We start from the raw sequence: 14168 nt of genomic DNA, 5'->3' as shown, positions 1-14168 counted from the left end.
CTCGGTCCCCTAGAAATTCTTTGAATTTTTCTCCCCATCTTTCCCTGGTGAAAACTTATCAACTTTGCTGTCTCACTTTGTGTTTCAACTTTCCACCCATTGCTTCCTCTCTTTCATCTCTCACATAACAACAGTTCTTCAATTCCCTCTCTCACATACCAACCCTATGTGCATAGAGTCATAGACTAGGGGGAAGCCCAACAATCCCTCCATAGATTAATCATTCTTGATTTATCTAGATAAGAAAGCTAATCCTACTATGAACTGCAACTGCCTATCAAGATTTGCCTCTTGGAACTTTAATAATCAAGACTACTCTCCTATAGTATAGAGACCTATACAACAAAGAACATAACAAAATCACACATGCAATAGCTCTCTAGATTGTAGGTGTAATTATCTATTTTTTATAATTAACACAGATTACAGAATGTTTCACACAAATTATCTCCATTTATCACCTAAGCAGGGCTACGGCACACAGTTTATCACTTTATCCACAGCAAGTACATGAATATTTGACAACAAGATCTTTCCTCCTTGATAATTGTATTATTAATTTACCGCTAGAGAATATGTAAGAATTGTTCTAGTTCAATTCTTCCAAGTCAAGAAAGAAAAGGAAAATAAAATATCTGTTAATGATGGAATATGAAGAAACTCCTAACTAATATCTCAAATCAGAATTCCAACCTGGCAGTGCTTATTTGACAAAGCTTGAGTAGTATGCATCTAATAGAGATCAGTGTGCTTGAGCTTATAAGCAACGCAAGTTGCAAACATCATTAAGGGACCCCCAGGGAGGAGGAGGAAGTGAGGAACAGTGTAGTTGACAATGTTTTTCATAATAAACATTGAATACCACCAATCTCAATGCATAACAATCCAGTCTCAGCAGCCAAATCCCGGCTTGGGGCAATCATATTGCCATTGCATGCATGTTTAGCGAACTGCATATATCGAAGTACTGCTGCCTCATTCTCAGAGGCCACTAATGCCTCTCTAGCTGGCCGCTGGCACCACATTTTCCCACCAAAACTCTCTCAAAACCCCAAAAATAAAATCCCAGTACTTTATATCTCCCTATCTTTCACCACCCTAAACCATGTACTCCCATTAGGGGTCCATGAATCCATCCAACAATAGTGGTCTCCAACCAGCCTCTCTCTAAAATCTCCATACTCGCAGCCTTCCTTTGTTGAAGGGACACTCAAAGAATATAGACTCCAAGAAGACAATGAGAGGCACGGGCCCATGATTGGGAGATGGGGGAACCGGAAAGTCCGAAAAATGCATATATATTGGAGTTGGACAAGCAGTAGCACGAGGCAACACGGCTCTTCCTTGGAGAGGAGGGGTACTTCTAAGAAGAGGGGCTGGATTCGGGAGATCACTAGGTAAATTGGGTGCATGACAGCATTGTCTATTATGTTGGGTCCGATTCTTTAGCCATCTTGGAAGAGAGGGTTTTTGCTTTTGTCTTCGAAGCGTTTCTCTTGTGGTATTATAGGACTGAGGGGAGGGGAAAATAGAATGTAACGATTCTAGCAAGAGAGGAAGATAAAAGGAAAGATTCTCCCAATTTGAGAGAATGTTGGAGGAGTGAGTTTATGAGGAGGTAGGTAGGCAAAGCCCCTAGGGTTATAAGAAGGGACGGGAGAAGGAGGCCCTTATATAAGTTTTATTTATTTCATTTATTGTCTTTTATGACTGAAGTTTTGATATATATATTTTTGTAAGGAATTGTATACAATGGGACCATTTACCTTTGATACATGGAGGTCACAATTACTTACAACCATCCGTTGTAAAATATGATAGATTAGATGTGTCCTGAAATTCAAGAAATTTTCTTTTAAAGTTTGAGCTTGGTCAATAGAATAAATGCAGCCATCTAATTTCATATTCAACGGTCAAGATTAATTGTGACCACTTTGTACCAAAGGTATATAGTCTCACTGTATACTTTTCCTTTTTTTATTTGGATTTTGTTCTTGTACTCGAGAAGACAAAACATGTTATTGTATAATAAAATTTGATACTCTCTCCAGCCTAAATATGATGTGACAAGAAGTATATAGTTTGCATAGCAAATATTGATGATGGTGCTTGTGTAGCAACAATATGAATGTGTTATATTACACATGCAGCAATACATATAAAGTCTAGCCTAAACCCTAAATATGTTATGACAAGAGGTATATTGTATGCAGAACAAATATTTAAACATAACATGTTTATGCATGTACTATATTGAGTATAACCCAACCCCAAACCATAAACCTTAAACCCTAATCCCTAATTGTATTGCTTGTTTGCAATCATAGTATCATACTAGCATAGTTTATTTTAACAACATGTTTAAGCATGTACCATACTGCTTGTGCAATAGTACGAGTACAACCCAATCCTAAACCATAAACCTTAAACCCTAATCCTAATTGTATTGCTTGTTTGCAATCATAGTATCATACTAGTATAGTCTACTTTAATAACATGTTTAAGCATGTATTACATTGCTTGTGCAGCAGTATGAGTACAACCCAACCCTAAACCATTAACATTAAACCCTAATCCGTAATTGTAATGCTTGTGTGAAACCATACCAATATAGTCTTTTTAAAGGTCTGTATGGATGTGCTTGTTACCATTGACTATAATAAGTTCATAGTCATTAAGAAATCTTTTAGTACTACTAATTGCAATGAGATTGCAGTCTATGTAATCAATTCAATTATATAGCATAGTCCATGAGAAATCTTATAGTACTACCATCAACATTAATTTAAATCAACTTTACCAATTGTGTTCAAATAAAATACTAAGTACATGCTAATGAGTATACAGTCCATGAACTCAATAAAAAAATGTAGCACAGTCCAGGAGGAATCTTAGAGTAATATCATCAGCATTAATTTATTTCCAATAAAGCTATGTACCTTAATACAAAGAATACTAGTTTTTTTATTATCCAAATTTCATAAATTATGTCTTTCAATTCTAAAAATATTACTTTGTATCACGTGTAGCATTTAATACGACTCCCATTAATCAATTACTAAATCGATTTCTTTATTTTTTAATTACTAAGATTTCAAAATTTATATTTTTTTAAAGAAGTTGCCTTATCAATTTGTATATATTTTTTGAAATGACAGATTTTATATTATTTAATTGTGTATGATAATAATTGTAGTTTTAATTTAATATTTTTTATTGTCTAAAATGTCATGTCAACATATTAATAAAAAAAAATCTTTTATTGGATTTTGGAGCTAACTTTATGTCTTTCAACGCTAAAAATATTAATTTGTTTCATGTCTTACATTTAATGCAACTCCCATTAAATAGATATTACATCCATTTCTTGATTTTTTTAATTATTAGGATTTCAAAAACTATATTTTTTTATATAAGTTGTCTTATCAATTTGTATATATTTTTTTGAAATAACAGATTTTATATTATTTATGATATTAATTGTAGTTTTCATTTAATATTTTTTATTGTCTAAAATGTCATTTCAAAATATTAAATAATAAAAAAAATATTTTATTGGATTTTGGAGCTAACTTTATGTCTTTCAACACAAAAAATATTCTTTTGTCTCATGTCTTGCATTTAATGCAACTCCCATTACATAATTACTAACTCGATTTTTCTATTTTTTTGAATTATTAGCTATTTCCTAGTTAAAGGCTTAAAGCTCATGCTAGTGCCCCACACAAATTTCCTTAAGAGCAATAGATAGACTCTTAACTTCAGATTTCAGACTCTTAACTTCAAAGTTCAGACTCTTAAATGTACTATGGTGGGCTCTATATATCAGCCAATAGCCACCCAAGAAATCCCTCATTGACTTCATTGAAGCCCAAGATCCAAGTTTCCAAGCGAGTACAAGTCTTTCTCAGTCAAAAACTCAGAATAACAGTGGTGGTATTGTTTCATACTTCATAGAACGCAAGTTTTGTGTTCGTGCAATTACATTCCTTAATTTTATTTTTGTTTCATTATATGTTTGAGATTCACGAATTTGGTCGACGTTCGTGGACCACAGGGGGCATTCTGTTATCCGAAATTAGCACTTAACTCTATGATCACAAAGTTCAGCAATGTGTTTGGAACTTTGGATCACAGTTTTATTTTGAATTTTTCAGATTCTTGCTTCCTCAAGCACTTGGCAGCAAGATTTGTTTGTGCGTGAATTTTCTTGCTAGAGTCATGAATCTTATGATTGCATGAATCATGAAGTTGCAGGAATTTAAGTGGACCACAGTATTGCAAATTGCAAATTGTTATCACATAAATGGTAGTTGTGGATCACGAAAGAGTTTTATGTGATCCATAAGTTGTGTGAGTAATGATTCTTGATGTGTACGAGATGGGATTATAGTATTATAACCAAAAGAAACATTATGGATCACATAATTGAGCTATGTGATAAATAAACTATTATATGTTATTTGTACATACTTTTATATTTATTTTCATTTGGGTTCTTGCTTCCTCGACCAACTACGACAAAGACTTTTTATTTTCATTTGGGTTCTTACGTCCTCGATCAACTGGGAGGAAGGCTTGTTTTGCACTATAATTGTGAATTATGATTTTAAAGTCGAGAAATCAAGGATCATTAAATTAAGCATACTGTTATCAATAAAATGATCATTGAGGATCACAAAAAAGTTGTTTGTGATCCATGAGCTGCTTGACTCATGATTCATGTTGTCCTACCACATAGGAGCATACTATATTAATTGAAATAAGTATTGTGGATCCAAATAAGCATTTGTGATCCATGAACTGCTATAAGTTTGATTGAATCTAAAATCGAACATTTGTATTGAAGTCAAGTATGGTGATCAATGTTATAATACTTGATATTGTTTTGTTGTTAGAACATGGAAAACTCGACATCACCCAACTTCAGCCATATTGGGTAGCAAGATTGGAGTCGATTTTGGCCAATGCCGAGTAATATTTTTGTCGAATTGACAAATGCCATCAGCTCCTAATCAATTTTTGGAAGAAATATGTTAGAATGAGACGTCATATTGACGACTTTAGTGAAAGATTGAATAGGATTAAGAAGCTGGTGAATCGGATTGATCAAGAAATCTACGGTGATTTGGATAAAAATACAAGGGAGACGATTGAGGACGTGTTAGATGAACTACGTTGTTCTTGCTAAGATTTTCTTTCTACCTTTATTTGTCAGAGATGCTAGTGCCATCTGCTTTCAAACAATTTTTTTATGTTGTAATAAGGCTTGTACTATTAGGACTTGGATTTGTCATTGTTTTATTTTACTTTTACTTACATGTATATTATATAGCATTGTACTGTGGACTTTGTAAAAGTCTTGCGAGTATAAAACTTTGATGTTATTTGCCTTGTGATTTTCATCTAATCTCCTTAATGATGATGCAAAACATTCATTTTGAAGATTTGAGGTTGTAGTAGTCTCTTAACTGAGTAAGATAATATTCATTTCAGAGCTTATTCCAAAATCACATGAAACTTGTATGCATTACTCCCTTCCTAGACTGTTTTATGTCCTTTTTAAAGTGCTCCGGGGCATTTAATTAAGGACTTGGGATGTTGTCATTGCATGGAACCATGGGCTCTTAATTGAGTGTGAAAACATTCATTTAAGAGCTTACTATGAACTAGGTTTCAAAAGTAAACTCTTAAATGAGTGTACAAACATTCATTTAAGTGCTTACTAAAACATTCATTTAAGAGCTTACTACGAGCTAGGTATCAAAACTCAAAAGTGTTAATCTTTATTAAAATGTTACATCTCCTTTTAGGTGCCTAAGGGCATTTAAGTTAGGACACGGAAAGTTGTCACCATGAGGAATTCGTTCCGTAGTGAACAGCTTAACAAGTAATGCCCAATAGCCTTTCTCTTTGGTATGATGACCAGGCCTTAAGGTATGTTGTCCTTCATATTCATGTTTTTTAGATTCTTGAGGTAGCTTTGGCATTATGACATATGAAATACATTTTTTCAGTTTCTACATGGCTTCCTCGTCTTCAAATCGATCTTTCCACCCTGCTGAACTTACAAAAACCAACTACAAGAGTTAGTTCAGGCTAGTGGGAGTGCCCTGCCTTTTAATGCGGTCACTAATGTTGGTGTTGGAAACCAACATGCATTCAAGACATCAATTATACCCCTTGAACTCCAATTTGAAGGGGCAGCACGAGTTAATAAGAAGGAGGCCGAGCAAGCGGCGGCTCGTGAGGCCTTCACTTTCCTTTCTCAACATCGTGCTCTAGAGAGGAGGGAGGTTTTTGGGTAAATTAGAGAGGAGGGAGGTTGAGATGAAAGCAGTACATGATTAGAATAATAGCCTTAGGTCCCAAATTAGCGACATTTCTGATGAGCTTGCTACTGAAGAGTACTTGTATAATAGCTTGTCTCTTGAAATGTGCTCACTCCAAATCGAGTTAGATAGGCTATATAATGAGTGATGGGCTAGGTATCATACTCATGGGGAGCTTCATGCTATTACGGGATTTGAGAGTTGCCTTGTTATTCCGCCACTTCCACCTCCATCTTTAGTGCCTCCTCCCCCACCACCTCCTCCACCCGCACCACCACCCACAGTGCCGCCTCCCCCACCAACTCCTCTACCCCCACGAATGGTACCTCCCCCACCAACACCACTACCAGCCTCCTCTTGCCCCCCCCCGCTTCACCCCCTCATTCCTCTCAAGTTAAAGTGCGCCATCTCCATAGGTGGGAATACTCTTCATATTATGCAACTCCTAAGAGTCAGCGGCCAAATATGTGAAATATTATGAAACTTCTAGTTAAGTCTTCATCATTTATAAGCTCAACATGTGAGACCAACTATTTTGTATTTTGCTTGTTTCAATCTAGTTATTGTTCGTTTGTTGACACATGGTTGTAACTTGCAACTTTTGAAGTTTCATAGTGAGGTCACCTTGTAAGTTGTAACTTTTGAAGTTACATAGTAATTTCAAGTGTATGTGACGTGCATGTCACCTTTTTGTAACTTGTAACTTTTGAATTAAAGTTAAAGTTTTGGAGAGTAACGTTTGTTTCATCTATGAGATGGTGTGCTACGACGTTTGGGCTAGCAAGATAATTTTTTGAATAAAGATGTTCTTTTACTTTTTTGGTGAAGCTTACCTTGAGGGTCTTTACCTTTTGCCTATCTTATATCAAATGCAAGGCCAGGGATGATGGAGGAAGGGGTTGAAGTTGAACAAAGTGATATTTTTATAAATGACATAGCCGCTGAGGTAGATGATGAGGCAATTGAAGAGGCCACCACAGCTCCATTGGGGAGACATGTAACAATGGTTGGTGGAGATACCAAGGCTGGTGGTGGTGGACAGAAATGGAAATTAATTTTCTATGTAGAGATACTCCTTGCCCTGGATCATACGCTCGTGTTGGTGCACACCTGATAGGGTTGTTACCTGGGCAGAAAGGCAAAGGAATTAATTTGTGTTGTAAGATTTCCCAAGCAGAGAGGGTTGCTTTAAAGGAGGAGGAAGTAGAGGCTGTAAGATTGTTTGGGGTAAAAAATAATTCAAAGAAGCTAATGTCGTACTCACCTAACCCTTTACTTTTCCCCCGATCAAGTGGTGCGTCCACATCATCAGGGGCATCAGGGGCTCAACACTCTCAAAATGATCATAAGAGCAAGGGGAAGATGACTGCTGAAATGTTAGATGTGCGTGCAAGGGATGAAGTAGATGATGCAGTTGCACGTTTCTTTTATGCTCAAGGAATTCTGTTCAATGTTATGAAGGGCTCGATGTTTCACGACATGGTTTATATTATTAATCACGCTCCTAAAGACTATATGGCCCCTAAATATGATAAGGTGCAAACGACGTTGCTTGACAAAGAAAAAAAACATATTGATCATCCTCTAAGTACAGTAAAAGAGGATGGAGCAACTTATGGAGTGTCCATCGTCTCTGATGGGTGGGCAAACATAAAAAACGAGACTCTAACAAATGCCATGGCAGTGTCTAGAGGCAGAGCAATGTTCATAAGTGCTCATAACTGCTCGGATAGAGAAAAGTCACGCGCTAATATCACTGAGATACTTCTAAATGCAATAGACATGGTTGGCCCATACAATGTGATTCAGATTGTGACAGATAATGCTGCAAACTGTAAATTAGCGGGGAAAACTGTGATGCGGAGTCACCCTCACATGTTTTGGTCAGGGTGCTTAACGACACTTGTTAAGCCTCTTGATGAAAGACATTGTTGATAAAGAGCAAAAGCACCCAATCTTCAGTTATTTTGTACGTGATCATTGCTAGGAGGCAAAGCACATGGTCAAGTATATTCGTAATCACGCTAGATGTTTATATTTGTTTGAAACTTACTTGAAATTAGAGATCTTGAAAGTCAAGAAAACAAGATTTGGGTATCATTATGCTATGTTGAAGCGATTGTTGGAGGTTAGGGTTGCATGAACGTCATTAGCATTGAGTGAGGATTGAGAGGAACTGAAGCGTGGACCATCAGATAACGTACATGGCGAAGTGCACAACACAATAATGAATGAGGAATTTTGGAGTTAGATGAAGATTATCATTCGTTTCACAAGACCAATATGAAAAATGATCTGGTTTGCAGATAGCGATAAAGCTATCATAGGAGATGCTTACGAGGTCATGGACACAATGTTGGAAGAGATTGAGGTTGGCTTGTACGATAAGCCAGCTCTATATCAAAAGATGATGGAGATGACTTTACAACGTTGGGACAAGACGAATCTCCCTCTCCATTGCCTTGCTTTTGTCCTTGCACCAAAGTACTTTTCCCGAGAGTGGCTGTCGACCCTCACCCCAAAGGGGAAAGGAGAAAAGAGCCCCATCATGACATTGAGGTCTCCAGTTCAAACCAAAAAGCCCTTGAGAAGCTGACTGCAGATGAGAGTGACATAAGCCAAATCCGGTAGCATATTAGTGATTTTGTACCAATCCATAGTCTATAATTCATCGTGGAACGATGGATATGGTCGTATGGTGGGACCTATATGGTGGTGGAGTGCTGAAATTGTATTCTCTTGCTGCGAAGGTGTTATCACAGATTATCCAGTCCTCAAGTGCAGAGATGCTGGAGCACTTACAACTACATACATAGTGTCAAGCGTAATAGGTTGAATGCTGAGAGGTCTGAGTCACTGGTTTATGTGCACTATAACAACAAGTTGTTGAGTAAGTTACATGCGGATTATGAGTCAACTTATAAAAATTGGGACCCTCATCCTAATAATGACCACCTCGAGGATGACATAGACGCTTTGGTGGCATTGGATGCATGGCCTGATGCTGCTGACTATGTTTGACCAGTAAGCTTTTTACCTACCGCGAGAGTACCTACAGACCATCCATCTAATGCAACAGCTCCTACATGTGTTAGTGTTGATGCCCCTTCCACTAGTCAGCCATGTCAGCTTGTATCCAATCCATGCCAAGCAACTTTTGTGGCAGAAAGACTACGAGCTGCTCGATCAGGTTCAACAGCAAAGAGAAAGAGGAATTGAATGAAGTGTGACCATGTCTTTTTTTTTTTTTTGAAAAAGAATGTGATGAGATAAAGATGGACAAATTGGGTTCATCACTCTCTTGGCGTTGTGCTGTTTTTTTCGGTTTCCTTTAATCCTTTTGGATGCCTCCATGTAATATGCACTAAAGCAACCAAGACGAAAGGCCCTAGTGACTTAATAAGAAATCTATGTTTAAGATCTTGCATTCTCATTTTTTCTCACGTTTTTTTAAGGGACTTTCTAGCAATAAAGTGTTCGCATGCGTTAAGCATTTCGATAATGCTAAAGTATGGATAGTTCGTACTTTTACTTTTAAAGGGTATGGTTTGTAAACTTTGTACAAGGTTGAGGTCCTAAACAATTAAACTGTGTGTGTGTGTGTATATGGGGTGCTCCCCTTGCGTTCCCATATACTTGTAGTTTATATAGCGAGATCGCTCCCATGTCGCTCCTTAAGCATCACTCCCTAGCACTCCAAGGGTAGGGAACTTTAGCCAAGTGTTGATCCCAAGCTCTTGCTCCCACTCCCACTCCCACTCCGAATAACTATGCTATAAGCAGCTTGGTTAGGAAAGCCAGCTTAGTCATCAAATCAATTACATATTGGATGTCGCTCATATGTGGAAACTCATTAGGGAGCGCCCTCAAGGATTAAGTCCTTGAAATGGCCAAGAATATCTCAAATGGATCTTGGATGTCCTTCCAAAGAGCTAACTCTTTGGATTATGATTCCCCAACGAAGGCAAAAATCATCCCAGTGTCTCTACCTTACTCTAAGAAGTGTCGAACAGGTAAGACACTTGTTGATTTCTCCTTATATGTCATGATGCCATGTCATCTTTCATGGGGTTTAAGCTTATCTTCTCCCATTATTTACAAAGCATAGGCATAAGGCTTTTGTGTGGTGGACAATGTCCTGGTTATATAACAAGGGATTCCCAAGAAGAAGATGACATGTATCCATGGAGACAACATCAAACCGCACCGAATCCTGAACGAAAAACTTAACCAAGCATCTAATAGGGACTTCATTACCTAGCTTGAACCACACAGTCTCAAATAGTTCAAGATGCAGCTCCACCTTAGTTGTAACGTTACATAAAATATTCTTCTATAAACAATCCCCCTAAAATATTCTTCTATAGCCAATCCCCCTACCCTTGCTTTGGTGACTCCTCAATCTTCGAACAACTCAAGACTCGCCGACTTCTGTATTTAGAATCATGCTCTCCTCGTCTTTATCAGAGTAGATCATCATAAGGTGGATAACCAATATCGTCAAAGTCTCGATCATCATTGTCCTTAATCATATTCAAATGCCTTTTGTCAAAATTCAAAGGGAAAGTGGCCCATTTTCCCACAACAAAAATACTTTATAGGCTTCCCATCTCGTTGACATCCACCCAAATCAGTGGTTAAACGTCCCTTTGTCTAGTTAGTGTCATCAGCACTTGAACCTGCTTTTGTTCCTCAAGGCAAACCTACAAACTAGGGCATATTGTCAATACCCTACCCTCTTCCATTTTTCTTCCACCTTCAGGACTAGCCGATATGCTTCATCAAACAGCCATATCTGAACAGCCACTTAATCACCTTGGATTTGAGTTTGCAAACCTTATAATTAGCGGGACACATGTTGTTCTCATATTCTAGTTGTACACTGTGATGGCTCAGACATAGAACTCTTATTTGTATTCCACTCTTTTAATTCCTTGGCGAAGTGGATTGAAATAAAAAAACATTTGCTTGTAGTCGATTGGAAGAAAACATTCCTTCAACTTGGTTACTCCAAACTTGTAAGTCCTTTATGAAGCAGTTGGAAAGGTTAAAACAACGTTCGCTCATAGTCGACTGTGAGAAAACCAATTCCTTCAACTTGATATTAAAGTGCAAGTATGAATCTTGTCCTCCCTAACACTCTCCCTTAATTCACAATAGTAGGCACCAAATTGACTACCGACCCTCCCATCATCACTTTGCAATCCTTAGATCCTTCCAACAAAAGAAATTGTCTATGCTAGTAAGCAAATCCAATAAGGTTTTGGACATCTTACGATGAAACCCAAAACTTCTAATCATACTCCCCGATCATTCAAGTCCCCCATATTTAGGACTAGATTTTGACTAAGAACACAATGATTGAACACAATCCCAAGGATGGAACTTGCTCTGATACAACTTTGATGCAGAGCATGCATAAGAACATTCAAAAAAAAAAAAAAATAAGATGCAGAGCATGCATATGAAAGCAAGAATATAGAGCAAAGGCTAGAAAGAGAAGGGAGAACAAAAGACTTTACTGAGTAAACTTAGAGAGAGAAAATCTCTTTACAAAACATTGTAATTTAGATGATCTAAATAAAAACTGAGACAATAAAACTTTGTGGCCATCTATTTATACAGCCCTCCTTTCCTAAAAATTTTGGCTTCTAGTCTTATTCCATAGGCGACCACCCGACTTACCTACACACCCCAACCTGTTGCACAAAGTAAATCACGTTATCTCTATCCTACCCGAACAGAGAGAGAGAGAGACAGAGAGAGAGAAATCTTTCCCTTCTCATGGTCTTCCCCTAAGCACCTTTCCTTCTTCATCTTCCATCCTGTTAGACCTTCATCACATCCCAATCAATATATTTACGATGAAAAATAAAATAGAAAAGCACGGATCCAGAACGCTATATATAGTGCCCAAATCCACCAAATTCGATGTAAACTGATAATGCAGAAAAGTTCAACCCCTAATCCATTGCAATTTCGCCATTTAAAACCATAGAAGCACAAGTTCAGCAAAAAAGCTAATGATCAAAGTTAACCAGTTAAAAAAAAAAAAAAAAACTAAAGATCAAATCTAATCTTTCGATTCAAAATCAAAAAAATAAGCGTTCCAGTAAAATTCGAGCAAGATCAAGCCCTTATCTAACATACTTCTCAGATATAAAGAGAAGGCACTGATATAACCAGTAAAATGCTGACAAAACAATTAATCTGACATTGTTCTCAGATATAAAGAGAATGCACTGATAGAACCAGTAAAATGCTGAAACAGGAACAATTCACTGATCAAAGACAAGGAAACACAGTTATGGAAAAAGATCAAGTCCTTATCCAAAGAAATCCTTTATTACCAAGCAAAAAGCACCATTAACGCATCATAATATAAGGCAGAAATGGAATCAATTCGCTGACCTTTGAGCTGCTTCTGGAGCAAAAGAGTAGCCCGATATTCCTCCATTGTAGAGCGTGGATCAAAGAACTTGCAGAGACTGAAAATGCAGAACCCAGAGTTCTCTAGGATGCTGCACAGCCTGAAAATGAGGATGATCTAAAAGGAGGGTTTTAGTTACAGGAAGAATCGCGAGGAAGGGGAGAGAAATACGCAGAGAGGGATATAATATTTGCATCTTTTGGAAGTAGAAGAAGAAAATTATAGGCATGATTCCTTTCTCTTGGGCCTGAACCGGATATGAAAAGCTTCTTTGATTCGGGTTCTCTCTCGTCAAAGGGTGAGCACTATAACCAGAGGATATTTAGAGAGGCTCTTTGAATTCCAACGGTTTGAAAAACCTTGCGTACGAGACCTATTGCATCCGTATACCACGAGACCTATAGTGTTTTTTTTCTTTCTTTCTTTTTTTATATTTCTATATAATAATCAAAAATTAAAAACATTATTTGAAAGCAAAAAAACACTCCAAACTTTTTTGTCTTTCAACCCTTTTAACAATCTACTATTGACCTCAATAATGTACGAGACGATCCTCTCTCTCTATCAAACTCCATCTTTTATTTACATCATCATTTCTTTTTTTAAAACTCAAACTTCATCTCATCTCTCTCTCACATCATCATCTCTCTTTCTTAAAATTCTCTCTCTCTCTAAAACTTCATCTCTCTCTATAACCCAAACTCCTTATTTCTCTCTAAAACTTCATCTCTCTCTCACAAATAAAAATGTGTGCAATGTTTGAGCTCAAGTTAAACTCCTTAAACTGATAAACTCACCAAGAAGCGAAAAGAGAGGGATGGAGTTTTAGAGAGAGAGAGTTGAAGTTTAAATAGAATATCATTTTAATATTTGTTTGGATAAAAATGAATGGTCAAAAAGGTCCAGGAGTTGTAAAATAAAAAAGATGAAGATGTTTTACTTACAAATAATATTTTCAATTCTTGTTACTCATGAGATATGAAAGTTAAAATAAGAGATTAAGAGATATTTTCCTTTTTTTTTTATGTTGAGGAGCACCGCTTCTTTAATAATATTTTTTTTTTTTAAATTGCCAATTGACAATGACAATAAATAACTCATTTATCCAGTAGTTTTAGAACCAAATAGCTATTCGGGCAAGGTGCTTTGGTGTCTGGTATTTTCAATATTAAGCAGCTGATTGCAGCCCCTTAAAAAGCGAGCACACCCATTTTGTTTGTGAGTTAACTCGCTCTATCTCCAACAATGCTTGTAAAACCGGCCGGTTAGATCGCTACCGGTGGGGAGGCGAGTCTGGTTAGGGCCGGTTTTATGGCACACCTCATAAGATGGCACTCTTCAAAAAAAAATCGGCACCACCTGGTTTACTGTTTTAACACTCGATATAACGGCATTTTCAACGCATC

General features: G+C 37.1%; 1 long non-coding RNA gene across 1 annotated transcript; it reads right to left on the bottom strand.

Annotated features, from left to right (window-relative positions):
* Nucleotides 1-1679: 1679 nt before the first annotated feature.
* On the bottom strand, nt 1680-13246 carry LOC148778897 (uncharacterized). Its single transcript, XR_016048738.1, has 2 exons — nt 12744-13246; nt 1680-12157 (listed from the first exon to the last, which is right to left on the bottom strand). It is a non-coding gene; the product is annotated as an uncharacterized LOC148778897 (long non-coding RNA).
* Nucleotides 13247-14168: the final 922 nt, after the last annotated feature.

This window comes from Amborella trichopoda, unplaced genomic scaffold (assembly GCF_054954075.1).
Source record: "Amborella trichopoda isolate Santa Cruz 75 unplaced genomic scaffold, AtrichopodaSantaCruz75HAP2 v2.0 scaffold_662, whole genome shotgun sequence".
In the NCBI taxonomy this organism is placed as follows: Eukaryota; Viridiplantae; Streptophyta; class Magnoliopsida; order Amborellales; family Amborellaceae; genus Amborella; species Amborella trichopoda.
This window is presented reverse-complemented; position numbering and strand designations above follow the sequence as displayed.